This window comes from Cibotium barometz, chromosome 9, assembly GCF_041138505.1.
Source record: "Cibotium barometz isolate CiBa-2024 chromosome 9, ASM4113850v1, whole genome shotgun sequence".
NCBI lineage: Eukaryota > Viridiplantae > Streptophyta > Polypodiopsida > Cyatheales > Cibotiaceae > Cibotium > Cibotium barometz.
In genome coordinates this window covers 6,324,236-6,339,611 of record NC_141054.1, presented here as the reverse complement: position 1 = coordinate 6,339,611, position 15,376 = coordinate 6,324,236, and positions in this window count along the sequence as shown.

The following is a 15,376-nucleotide window of genomic DNA, read 5'->3' as shown; positions in this document are numbered from 1 at the left end:
TCATGGGATGTGAATGTAACAAGGAAGCCATTTGCTTTAGTCAAACATGTATCTCACTTGTCTTCAAGGGCCCTCTCACTTGGCAACACATCCTTTTGGGAGTAGCACCCAATTTCCATGCCGAATTGTGGAATGCCATTACAACAAAATTTGTGTGGTATATTTGGATTGCGAGAAATCAGAAGTCTTTAATAATATGCATATTGATGTTTTGCCCAGGTTGAGGGAGCATGTATGTGCAGATGAAACTGGTGGTCGATGCCAAGTCCAAGATGTGGGAAGTTCGATCCAAGACGAACAAGATGGAGGAAGCCATGCATACCCTAATTGTGAAAAAGCAGTGCAATGCCCACATTGCTAGCATCAAAAAAGAATCTAGCAGGAAAGTAGCCGTGCTAGCAGAGGAAGGAAAGATACTCGAGAAGGAAATGCAACAATTGGCTCCTTTCATCCTGGATACTGTTGCGTTCAAAACTGTACCTAATCTATGGAGGCTCCTTAGGACGAACCATAAGTATATGTGCTCAAGCATTTTGCATTGGTGTAGCGATGTCATCACATTATTGCAAATTGATCAGGTTATTGGCATTTTTATTTTTTTATTTTTATTTTTTTTTTGGGGGGGGGGGGGTGTTTAACACATTAAATCAAGGGTCATAGTCGACATGGTTGGAGATTTTGGTCATAAGGTTTTTACGCATATGGAAGCGCTTGTTAAAGCAAAGGTATCAAGCTTGACGGGAGCAAGTCAACAAATGCAACCACAGAGTTACCATGGGGATGCGAGTTGCAAAGATCTTGGTGTGATTATAAATGAAAGAACTATTATTGTAAGTTTTGAATTATACTAGTTCGGAACCCGTGCCAAGCACATTTTTTGAGGCTTCCAAAATCAATTTCTACCCAAACTTCCTCCTCCCCTTCAAGAACCTTCAAATTCTTGCCATGTGGCAGCTTTGAGAAACTCTTCCTGAAGATAATATAGAGATGAGAAAGTAACTTCAATCTATTAATGTTCCTCTATTGTAAGTTTTTTGAATTATATGAGAAAGTAATTTCAATCTATTAATGTTTGGCTTTACTTATGAAAAAGAAATCATAGCTCCTAAGCGATCGAAGCCCTGTAGAATCTGCCTCCATTGTTATTTTTTTAAAAACCCAAGTAAAATTTGTATGGAAAAAAATACCATGAAAACCTTGAGACACACAACGAAAACCCTGTGGTGGACAGAGAAACGATTTCTTTTGGAACGGGGTCCTAGAAGGACTGGCAGAGATCCCCCGACTACAAGCGGATCATTGGACTGAAAGCAGAGCTAGACATCCTTGTTGCTATATGGTCTTTGTGAGAGACTAATCTGAAAATAGTTGTACCAGGAACACACAACAGTGTTTGATTCTTATCATTTGGTTTATGATAAAGGCAATATTCTCTCGCTTGCAGAATGGTCGAAAGAGATGCCAAGCACCCAAAATCACGAAGAGGAATGCATCAGTTAGAAATTAGAATGCCATGCACCCCTTGTAGCTATCCACCAATGTGCCAATGCTTGTAATTTGCAATGACTAATTAATGAAATTTTAATTTTCCACTCGTTATGGGCCCCTATTGTCGCGAGCAAGGTACAGTCAGAAACATACATCGCCAATGTTGGAGATCATAGTCGCAATCATTTTTTTGTAGTTTTTGAATCGACTATAACCTTTGGAAAAAATTAATGTGCTAGAACATACTAGAAAAGGATGTGGAGACACCCACCCGCCTTGTAGACTATCGCACTTACAGATTTGGAGATAAAAATTTGATGGGTTCAATGAAGAAGAATAGAGAGAAGATAACCAATGAGAAGGGTGTGAAGCTCGAGGTGCCTGACATGGTGAGTTTAGCAAGTTCAACATGTAAAGAGTCACCAAAGAAAAGGTGGTACCAGTATGAATACAAGAGGGCATCAACATTGAATTGCCCATACATTGGGTGTTACATATGGAAAGGAGATTATCTAGCATTTAAGGAGAAACTTTGGGCCTTGACTAAGAACAAAGAACTAGCAAAGTCACCAACATTACAACAAATAGGCACTTTTGTAAAAGCCAAAGAAAGAGAGGTTATTTGTCTTCCTAAGAGGTTATATTGTTGGAGACTTGCTCATTGTCTAAGGAATAGCGCTAAGAGGTCGGCTCTTGTTTCAAGGGGACTTATGTAACAAGCTCGACAAATGAGGCCACATGGCTCTGTGGAGCAGGATTATGGTTGCCATGCAATGGACATCGACTCAAAGATGGAGTGTTAAAAGGCAGTGTTAAAATGTAATTTCATTAAAGAGTGATTGATTATTTCTTGCCCCATGGGGCGGTGGGCTGTGCAATTTCCAATGGCACTTGTCTCTACGTTGGTGTGGCTTTGAGGCTGTAGACTTGCCATGATTGCAGACACATTATGCGATTGCTCTTGTGAATCCCTTGATTTTGAGGTAGCCCCCTACCATTATCTCCTTCCCTTTCTCGTGTTCCTTGTTCCTTGTTCCTTGTCCGAATAGAGAGGAACTGAAACTTGGTTCCATGGTGAAAAAGCTTGCGTAATGGGCTTATGTAGATGGTGGATTGCAATGTGTGTGCTTCTTGTTGGGTGTTTTGTGGAATGTTTATCCCTAAAGGTGGTACAACAAAAGAGACATATCTCGAATATGGTAATTATGGGTTGTTGGGCTACTTGGCCATGGTTAGCTTGGGACAAACCCAACTCAAGATCGACACCAAATGTTTGAAATAATGTGGCATCTAACATGGTCTAAGGGAGCAAACCTTGGGGTTTTTGGTCATGGTGTTGGTCTTGCTCCTAGATCTTCGCCTAAATATAGGGCAATATAATTTCCTTTCACAAAGTTGATGTAAGTGTTTATAGAGTAAATCGATGAATTTGGAGCTTTGCAAGACCATATGATGGCTCTTGATTCAAGGAGTTTCATTGTTCCTTTGCTCATGTTATGTTCAATTGGCTCATGTTATGTTCAATTGGCTCATTTCATCCCAAAAGCCATCGCTTTGAGGTAGATCCCAAAGTAGTCTTGCCTTCTTAATAAGTGAGCACTCTATTTCATGATGGTCATTTTCTAGAATCAAAGGTTCAGTGGGTATGAGAAGGTGTTGTTTAATGCGAATGTATTGTCGTTTCCCACATTTAGTCTTGCCTTCTTAATAAAGGGGGACTCCATCGTGTGATGGTTGTTGCTAGGACTAAAGACTGGGTGGGTATGAAGAGGATGTGTGGTTTGATGCATTATAGTCGACTGTATTGTCATTTACTTCTCATATTTCATTGTTTCTCTACTCATGTCTGTGGTTAATAGGCTCATTTCATCCAAAACTCAATGGAGTCTTGCCTTCTTAATAAGGCAACACTTTATTGTGTGTTGGTTGTTCTCTAGGACAGAAGGCTAGGTGGGTATGAGAAGATGTGGTTTGATATGCTATAGTCAACTATATTATCATTTCTGTTATGAATAATAAAAATGACCATTTATCTTGGGTGACTCAAGTATGATTTAAGAATAAGTTGTAAGAGTGAATATGATTAATTCTTGAGAGGGTGACACAAGTGTGGCATAAGAATTACGAGCAAATATGATTATTTCTTTAGAGGGTGACCCAAGTTGGTTGTAAGTGAATCTGACCAGCTTTGTGACATGTGTGACACATGTAAGGAATGTGTGACTTTGATTGTGAGTGAGTCCGATCAACTCTGTGACATGTGCGATGCGTGTGAAGACATTGTGAGTGAATTCAATTAATTATGTGTGATGCATGGTATATGTGTGAAGCATGGTAGTGAATGATTTTCATTTGTCAGTATTATTTTTGTGAGTGATTCCAAAGTAATTGTGATTCAACATTGTGGACTATTTTTTGAGTATATATCATAAGTTCAGGACAACAAAGGTGGACATTGGATGGAATTATTTAGCTGTGCACATGTGTGCAAAATAATTAATTTTGTATGGTTTGATCCATTGTACATATGTTGGGCAAGGTTTATTTTTTATGAGATACTTTAAAAGCATTGGACTATGGTTCAATTTTGTAAAAGCTCAATTTTGGAAAAGCTATGCTATTTATGGCTCCAAGGGCCAAATTTAAGAAATATGATTTAAATAACGTGTGTGGGAGTGGAGCCACACACGACGGGGGGGAGGGGCCAAATTTAAGAAATATGATTTAAATAACGTGTGTGGGAGTGGAGCCACACACGTTGGGGGGGAGGGGCGGGGGGGGGGGGGAAGAGTGCACCTAATCTTGTGTTCTCTGATTTTTATGCTCTTGAGTTATGCTATGGTGATTATGGTTTATTTTCTTTATTATTCAATTCGTGGAGTATTCAAATCTCCATGTACCAAAGGTCTTTTAACAATGGTATTCAAAGGTTATTGGCTTGGAAAAAATTTGAAGGCTTTTCTACAAATTCAAAATACTTGCACCGAAAGTGGAGAATCTGCAAAAAGCATGCACAACAAGGGTACAAGGGCTTTGGAGAAAGATAGGATTCATTCAAAAATCCAAGGGGCAAAGGATGCAAAAGCAAAGAGACTTTTGAGCATAGATTCAATGGTTTATGGGAAATTTTTGGGTTGTTCTATTAAAGGTTGAAGCCACCTTCATGCATAAAAACACTTTTCTTGAAGTGAAACCACCCTTCTTCTCCCAAAACCACTTTCATCAATTTTAATTCTCTCTATAATCCATCCGTAGAAATTATCTCTTTGAGAAGATTATTGGTCTCATTTTAGAACTGCTAAGCTTGCCTTTTGCTCAATTTGTATAACGGATGGAAGAGGTTTGCTCTCAGAAGTAAAAATTATAAACATGTAATTAGCAGGGATTTTTGGATTAATTGAGTAAATTGAGAAATTTTTTTGACAAAATTTAAAGCACTGATTTTCTTTTTGACTCACAAGGCAAAGAAATTATTTTTTTAAATCTCTCCAAACATCAACAACGACGCTATCGGTAAAATCTAAGATGAATTACCGTTTTTTTTTGCTTTTCGAGTAGCCTTATTTGGTCGGCTGGGGGCTCTTGTGGTTAAGCTTTAAAGATTAAAGCTTGATAAAGCTTATAAGCTTTATTAAAAAAAAAGAGAACTTAAAAGCTTATATATAACACACACTCGCACCATGGAGAACTTTCATCCACCTTAGCCTGTAAACCCTAACCACCATGAACTCAACATTTGGTATTAGAGATACTAGTGTCCCGCTTCCACCACATGGTTGTGCATGTCCATGTGTGTGCACATGTACTTGTGCATGTGAGTGTATTTATGTGCTTGTGTGCATGTATACACGTGTGTATGTGCAAGCTTGAGTATGTGTACAAGTGTGCATATCTCTATGTGTTACACATGTGTCCATGCGCGTGAGTGTGTATGTGTGTTTGTATGCATGTGTGCACGTATCATGTGCTTATGTTTGTGTGTGCGTGTGTGTGCGTGTGAACATACATGTGTGTGCGTCGACATACATATAAATCTATTTATATATACATGCTTATATACCTATAGATACATATACATACATAATATATATACGTGTGTGTGTGTATGTATATTCTTTCTCTTACACATGCACATAATATAATATTAGAAGATATGTATGTGTGTGTGTGTGTGAGGAGGAGGGGGGAGGGGTGGGCAATTTGCTTTCTAATGTATTATGTGTGTGTGTGTGTGTGTGTGTGTGTATATATATATATATATATATATATATATATATAAGAAACTCATTCAATAAGTAAATGGTTTGATGGTGACAACTAATTGTGAGCCCCAATGCATCTAGGGGTGTGGGAAAGAAACCCCTAAACCTTTCTCCTTTTCAAAAATTCTCCCTCTCCTTTCTCCACGTGAAGGGGTAGGCACTCTTCCTTTATCTTGTATAGAATAGATGCTTATGCACCACCATCTCACCATCATCTCTTCCCACTGCTCCACCATTCCGCCACCAAAACTGATTGAGCTTGTGATAGACCCATTGGGTTGGGCTCAGGTGGTTTCTCTAGCGGTGGTGATTGGGGAGCAAAGACCTTGGTTGTGAGCCACCCGAACACTGGGTAGAGCTTCACTTGTACTACTCTTCACGGCCACTATGGTTATTTTACCTTACTCGGTGTTTCCCTTTGATGCACCGTCGTCCTCACGCCGTAACTCTCTCTGATTGCCCTTTTCACCGTTGCGCTCTTATTGTTGCCATTTAACACCCTTGTTTGCGTCCACCATTATTTCTTGCCCTCTACTCGACGTCCATTCACCAACCGCCCGCAGTGCTCACTATCGTAATTGTTGCTGCAGTCTCCTTGATAGCATTTGATTCTGGTGGGCCGCCACCTTAGCCTGTAAACCCTAACCATGAACTCAACATTGCTACTAGTGCTCACTTTTCATAGATGCTTCACTGCCCTGTTCGTATTGCATCTCGCTAGGCACCATCATGCACACTCATTGTCGCCGCCATCTCTATTTGCCTACAACTGTGCCGACATTGCTTTAGCTCCACCATCGCACCACCATCTCCACCAGCTATTCCACCACTCCACCACTAGAGTTGGCTAAGTGCAAGAAGGTTGGCCACGTAAGGCATGGAGTGATAACATGGGTGTAGGTCACCATCCTAGTGGCCACATGCAGTGACAACATGGTTGAAGCTCACTCTATGAAAGCTTGCTGTAGGCAAAGAGATAACCATATGGTCATGTATCAAAAGCTATCAAAGATTGTACAAACTATCCCATAAGTGACTTATGTAGTTACTTACTCTTAGGACCTTTCACACATGGGCTACCCATAACCCAAGTCCTGTATCCCATGGAAGCTTGCTCTAGGCAAGGAGATAATCATATAGTCATGTATCAAAAGATATCAAAGATTGTACAAACTATCCCATAAGTGACTTATATAGTCACTTACTCCTAGGACCTTTCATACATGGGCTACCCATAAACCCAAGTCCTATACCCCATATCATATGCTTAGGCCCTCATCCCACATGTGCATGTGTAGTACACCAAGCACATAATTTCCTACATTACAAACCATCCCCTCCTACAATGATCATATGGTTGCTGTAGGCAAAGAGATAACCGTATGGTCATGTATCAAACCATGGAAGCTTGCTCTAGGAGATTGTACAAACCATGGAAGCTTGCTCTAGGCAAGGAGATAACTATATGGTCATGTATCAAAAGATATCAAAGATTGTACAAACTATCCCATAAGTGACTTATATAGTCACTTACTCCCAGGACCTTTCACACATGGGCTACTGATAAACCCAAGTCCTATACTCCATATCATGTGCTTAGGCTCTCATCCCACATGTGCATGTGTAGTACACCAAGCACATAATTTCCTTCATTACAAACCATTCCCTCGTACAATGATTTCGTCCTCGAAATCGAAGGGTGGTCATGCAAAACAAACGAAAAAACGGCCCACAACATGTGGAGTCATAAACCATAGTGAGTGTCAATAGTCTATGATCTTGTATAATAAGTCGTATCGCTGCCAGGAACAAATGCAAACCCTTGAATATTGATGCACAAGCAACATCAACATCAACATCAAAAGATCTTCGTAGCCTCTTGGATGAAATGGAAAACTCCAAGGACCAACTCCCAAGCTATAGAACATGATGCCGCCCAGGTCGAAAAAATGATGTAGCCATATATCCTCAATCATCATACAATCTCATAGTCTTGGGTCAAATGAAAATCCATGTCTTGCACTCCACCAAGATAATGACTGTATAACCCCCAAGGTCAAATGGCCAATGTAAGAAATCAGAGCCAAAGGTAAGAATGTATCCTTCCAGATCAAATGGAAAATATAAAGAATCATCATCTATAATGAAGATGGTCATGTGCTCTCCATCAAAAGTACATTCCAAATGGCACCAAGCACATCCGAAAATGTATGATAAACTATTTTCTCTCATGTCAGCATCCATAAGGTCAAAAAATACACACCTCCTAGAGCTGACATCCATATTGGCATAGGTGTGATCATCCAAATACACATGCTCACTATGCATACGGAAATATCCACCATCAAGCATAGAGTAAACATCATCATATTGGGTATCTCCATCATCAAAACTATCATTACATGATCCATCATATTGGGTATCTCCATCATAGAGTAAACATCATATTGGGTATCTCCATCATCAAAACTATCATTACATGATCCATCATCAAGCATACATGCATTATCATAATCATCCCCATCCTCATAATAGATGGTAGTACAAAGATAATCTGCCAAACTCTCCATAGGTACAACTCTCTCTATGTCATCCTCTATGCAATGAGAATAGCATCTGTCAATGTCCCATGTACAAGGAGAATTGACATACACATCATCACGGAAACAAGAGGCATCTCCAATAGGTGTGTATAAGGCATCACTGTAATGCACACCACTCTGATCAATACATGTTAAATCATCATATGCATAACCATCACCTCATGTGTAATCTACCCACGTGTCCAAGGTACAATTCTCAAGACCATCATAAACATAATCCTCATTACACTAGACTCCAATAAGGCATCCACACATGAAGTGGCCTCATAGAGCTCACAATCATAAACTTTCCACTCCAAACTTGGAAAAGCATCATAAATTGGATTCACAAATATAGTCCATGCACGGACCATCCTTCAAAACGCCCATAGGTGAATCCCTAGTATGGATATCCACACCAATCGATATATGTGTAACACCTACCACCATAGGCGAATCAAAAACAAAGTTGTCCACATTATGAGTATCACATATGTCCACATCATGAGCATTACTCAAAGTAAATGCATAACTATCCAATCTCTTATGAACGTAGGCATCCATCCCTTCTACAAAGTCATCATACCCATGGATACATGCATCAATAGAAGGTATAGTGCTCAAAGCAAAACCATTCACCTCCATAACACATATGGAATCCATCATCTCATGCACATCAGTATCTCTTGAAGACGTCTCTAAGTCACTCCCAAGAAAAGATGAGTCGTTCCAAGAAACTTGGTGCCAATCCACATGTGCTTGTTTCCCCCAACAATTATCAATCAATGCATCATAAAGCCTAGTGTAAAGAATCCTTGAGAAAGGTGAAAGAGGCTCATTCACACAACCATCAACGATTTGTGAATTTCCAGCCATCACAAAGCTCATCATTGGCTCACAATGGGCCGCTACATCAACACAGATGGGTGTTTCCATAGGAAAAAAATCTATGTATGCCAGAACACAATCGGTACTTGAGATAATGTCCAAAACTTCTTGTATTTGAGTGTATGGTTTCACAATCACTTGCTTTTTAGAATTTTTAGCAAGTGTGTTGACCTTAAGGATACCCTCAATGAAATCACAAAGACCCACATAACCATAGTTCATGCAATGAACAAAAGGTTGAGTGAGAGGGTAACCTCTTTTATCTCTTTTGATATCCAAATCTTTCAACATGAGCTGTAGCATTCCATCCCCACTCAAGGATGAAGTGTAGCCAAGAATGGGTACTACCAACTCATTCATTTCTATCTTGCTTAGCTCAACAAACTTGCCCCCCTTGTGAGTGACTCTTCGAGTATGCATATGTGAACAAGTCCCACCAACACCATGATCTCATCAATTTGCACAATACTTTGAGATACTGGCATGAAGTCTTTGTGTAATCTTTGCACAAAGGAAAGGTACCAATATCTCTCCATATAGCTAGATAGAGAGTCCTCTGTGAGAATACCGTGCATCGATCTCTAAAGCACTTTTGCTCTTGGGTGGTCACAAAGTATTGCACATCATATATCAAATTATGCCAATCCCAATTATACTTGTGCATTTCCTTCAACCACCAATATCTAGATCTTCCCTTGAAATGAGAATTCACTTTCTTCACTTTGGTAAGCTTGCTAAAGGAAAGGCATGAAAATAGGCATCCCAATTACAAATCCAATCCTTGAGTTCCATGTAAGTGACTCCTTCACCATTGAATGCAAACAATCTTTGTGCAAATGGCTCTCCTCTTTTTAACCATTGACTACCCACTTGAGTAGACACCATATACTCAAGAAAATCTTGCACTTTCATTGGTTTCAAAAACCTTGTATACATAAGTTCATACATCAAGGAAAACCTAAAGCTTGCTTTTGCAGCCACATAACCTTTTGACTTTGAACATTACCATCATAATGTCCCATAATCCTTATGTCTTTAAAAGAATATGTCCTTTGTCTTGACTCTCAATTGATAAAGGCACTTAATAGGAATTTCCATCCATTGCCTTTGAAAATGAAGTCTCTGGTTAGCCTTGCTTTTGAGAGAAGCCTTGTCCTTGTATACCATAAATGCTTGAAGAAGGTTGCTTGGTAAAAACATTGCTTCTTACTTGCATGTCATCAAAATCCTCATCATCACTATCCTTATAAATTGAGTTTGTAAGATCACTCTTGATTGGGTTCCAATCACCATTGCTAAGAGCGACCTCATAGGAAGAATCGTAGCCACCTTGATTGAGTTAAGATTCAACTTCACTTTCATGGATCTAATCATCATTGCTATGAGTGACCTCATTGGAAGAATCATAGCCAACTTGATTCTTGTAGGCATAAGCATAAAAATCCACATAAGAATCCATACCTTTGGTATTCCCTTGATGATCATACTCATAGGCTTCATCACATTGAATCTTCATGATTGTGTCTATCCTCATCGGAAGTATTCTCTTCAATGCAATCTTCCTCATCTGTGGTACAACTTCCATTGAAAATATTGTCAACGGTACTATAATCATCTTCATCCCCCTAATAGCTTTAAGCATCCTCACTATCATAGTCACCCATGACTCTCGAATAGTGTACTGGACCCAAAATTGCTCAACTATGCCCTCGGTACAAGATTTGATCCAATTTGTGATTTCGAAAACCAATTGATGAAGTTGAAATATTGTTGTGAATCTTATGAAATAAGTACTGAAGCCAAATGATTTCTTTCAAAATATCCCTAAAGTCTCTTGACTAAATTAGGGTTTAGCAATCTGCTCAATGCGGTCAAAAACTGCCAAAACATCAAATAGGTCGTATTTTGCTCAAACAGACTCAAAATTTGCTGATCTTTAATAATTTGTCACGTCTCCAATGGAGAGAAGAAAGCGTATACCACCCTACATCCCACTTTGGATTTGTGATATAGCTCTCTGTTTTAGGACTTTTGAAGTACTACTGAAAATGGAGAATAGGCTATAAGATGACCAAAACTAACCCAATTTTTATGATCTTTAGCTTGTTAGGATTGTCTTAGCAAGTACTATCATTTCCCCAAGTTTTTTTGACCAAAGTCAAAGCGGAATTCAAATCTATTTTGAGTTTTGTCAAAAAGTCAACTATGTCACATTGACCTAGTAAATGAAACCAAAATTAAAGAGTTAAAGGCTTTATTGGAAGGTCTAATGAAGTACTAAAAGAATATATAAAGAACCTTGCGACACAATCTGGGGTTTATGACTGAATTAGGATTTCGTAAATCCTAATTTTACCTTTCAAAATGATGTCAGAATCAAGGTCGTTAAGGCTTGATGTGAAGTACTTATGGAGTACAACAGAGTATAAAGCCTTGGGCAAGACCTAAAAAACCCCTATGACTGAATTTAGGGTTTAGGTTACAGGTATGCAGGGAATTTTTAGAAATTTTGGCAACATTTTGTTTGCTTTTAGAGTCGAATCTCAATATAAGAAAACAAAATTATTGATTCCCATCAACTCCTCTTGTAATTACCATCACAAGGCATTCACAATACATCAATAGGCATCCAAGGTCATCCAATTAGTGTCCCCAATTGCATCCAATGCATAACACTTTACCCTTTGGAATGCATCCACTATCCAATGTGTCAACACTATGCCCAATGAGAATACATGATTTGTTCTTTGCAATGTATTGACTATCCAATGTGTCAACACTGTGTCCAATGAGGTAGTCGATGAAGCGAAGTCGAAGAAGCGTGTTGAAGCTTGCTAATCTCCTAGCCGAGCTCTTCTAGCCCTTGTACCCAAGTTTGAATTCCGAGGGCACAAGTTTGGGCTATGTTTTCTCACCAAGTACCTAGTCCCTCACCGTACCACTTTACCACGACACTCATAGCACAATGAGTTCAAGACACACTCCCCTTTGGCCACTCTACCTAGTGCCAAAGGTACCCTCTCACCATACTAGATTCTACAAGCATTTTTTTTTAAATTTGAATTTGAATGTAATGAAAGCTTGTAAACCAAATATGTGAGAGAGTTCGCTTATAAGAATAGTATGAACTCATGCCAATGTTATGATCTCAATCCCCATAATGTTCATGCCCATTTTTTTTAAATTTGAATTTGAATGTAATGAAAGCTTGTAAACCAAATATGTGAGAGAGTTCGCTTATAAGAATAGTATGAACTCATGCCAATGTTATGATCTCAATCCCCATAATGTTCATGCCCTTCCATAACACCAAATAACCACCAATGCATCAATCCAAACACAAGTATTCCTCTTACATAAGCATGTCAAAAGCATGGGCATTCAATACCTCCATGTACATGCATATTGAGAATTCACAAGAGCATACCATATGCTATTCCAAAGCATTGATTCATGTTTCCATCATGTAGAATAGCTCCCATCAATCATTTAACATGTGGTTATGGCATTCATGAATATGATTGGAGCATGTAATTCCACCATATGCTATTCAATTGGCATGGAGATAGGCCATGAATAACATATATTGCATTCAAGTGGCACCGTGAAGCAAGAAACCCAAATTTTTGTGCTAAGATTTGCTCAATAGCTCATATGAGAGCTTTTCAATGCATAATGGCCGCATTAGAGTTTTAATTAGCCAAAAGACAATGCTTGCAAGGAAGGATCAATGGCATGAATTTAGAGCTTCTTAATGAAAACCCCCAAATCTTGAACCATAGAATCAAAATGGAGCTATTTCGTGCAAGAGTAAAGCATTATGATGCATGAGAAGCTTGACATGTCTAGCTCCCACTTCATGAAACTCTAATTTTTCTTAAGAAATTCAGGAAATGCAAGGAATTGAAAATCTCCATGAAATCCCATGCTCAATCAACGATTGATCACATATATGAGTGTAAATAAGCGTGAGAAGGAGATTATTGAAGAAATTCTCCAAAATTTATGTAAGAAAACCCTAATCTCAAAAGAGGCAAGAGATTGAAAATTGTAAGCATTGAAGAGATTAGTGTCTTGCTTACTCATTGGAGAGACATCACCAAGCATTTTGGCAACCAATTATTACTGATAATAAGCCTCCCATTCTCCAAGAAATAGCGTGCAGCTCGTTGGGCATCCTCACGGCGGCCAAAAAACGGCAATAGGACCACCATTGTAAGGCTTAGAGAATGCCTTATGCTTGCTCAAAATATACCAAAGCTTATGCACGCTCTAATGTAAGCTACAAAGTCCTTGGAAAGGGGAAAAAGGGTGCAGTAGAACAGCGATCTCATGGCTAGTAACGTCCACAAAATTTGACATTAGGAAGATCTTTGTGAAGCTGAAGCTAAGCCTAATCAAAGCCCTAAACCATGGCCAAGCTTTAGCCAAGGATTGAAGCACCTAAACACTCCAAAATCAAGCAAGAAGAGGAAGAAAGAGCAAAATGTTTTGGATTAGTAAAAGTAAACATAATTAGTGAAATTAATGACTTTTTTTTCCAAATTTGGTCCAATAATTTGAATTTTGGTGTGGCTCCCCCAAACTTTGGTCCACAGTAACCCATAGCCCCAAAAGCTTAGGAAATAAACCAAGAAAAATAACTTTACCAATCTCTCCATAACCATCTTCTTGATCAAGAACATCAAGAAAATGCAAAAAAATCAAGAAAATTCAAGAGAATGGATCAAAAGCATGGCTCTAATACCACTACAAGAAAGTTGGCCACTTAAGGCATGGAGTGACAACATGGGTGTAGGTCACCATCCTGGCCACATCAAGGCATGGAGTGGCAACACGAGTTAAGCTCACCATGGAAGCTTGCTCTAGGCAAGGAGATAACTATATGGTCATGTATCAAAAGATATCGAAGATTGTACAAACTTATATAGTCACTTACTCCTAGGACCTTTCACACATGGGCTACCCCCATAAACCCAAGTTCTATACTCCATATCATGTGCTTAGGCCCTCATCTCACATGTGCATGTGTAGTACAACCAAGCACTTAATTTCCTACATTACACTAAGGTTGTGTAGTACAACCAAGCACTTAATTTCCTACATTACACTAAGGTTGTGGTAGCCTCGTTGTTGCTGGCGGACTGGGCTAGGGTGGTTGCTCTATTAGCTGGCGGGTGGCTGAGAAGATTGGGGGCAAAGACCTATACACATTGCCCTTCCCAGCCTCACTATAGTTTGTTTGCCCTACTTAGTGTTGCCCTTCGCTGCACTGTCGCCCTCATCACCCTAACTCTCTTTTTGAAAGATCCCTGCCCCCTCCGTGCAACGAATTCGGGGGTGCTAGCAGCAGAAGTAGCACTTCTTGCGCAGGGCAAAGCCTGTCACTCGGGGCCTCGCCCATGGATATCCGGACAAGAGACTAATCCCTCGGTTCTTCCAAAATCGAACCTGGAAAAACTTCCCTCGCTCAGAAAGCACGGGCGATTCCTCCAGGATATTTTTATTCTAACATAGTCAAGACCCTTAACTAACCAAACTGATTCGACCGAACCCGTAAGTCACATGGTCAGATCAAGGAAAAGACTCGCACTTGGATCATAGAGACCAACGCTTTTTTCCTCATCGTCGAGAGGCACATCTGTTGATTCTTTTCCATAGAACAAGGACTATCCGGGATTTACTTCATCTATCGTACCATAACAGAATTGAGTCTCATTTTAGGGATCCATCAATCCAGCCTCAGTCCCATGGGTTAGCCAACCGCCCAACCACTATAGTGATAGGATCCATTTAGGAATTTGGTTATGTTTTGTCCCGGGTACCAGGGAAAAGAGTTCCCAGGCCCCCTAGCTGGCGCTTCAAGCAAACTTCAAGATAGTCACACCACTTATACACCCAATATGAAATTACATGTTTTACAGATTCAGCTGTCTTTAAAACAATCTTTTAATGAAACCATAGTATCACTGATCATAATCCTCCAAAATATGTAGTTGAATTCTAATTTCCAATCATATTTTCATCGGTGTACCTATGGCATCATTGGCACAACCAGAACGCTCACCACCTACTCACTTAGGGACCTTTTCAATAGTTCCTAGCTCATAGTACCCAGAAATATATTCACTTATAAAAATCCAGATAGACTCTTCG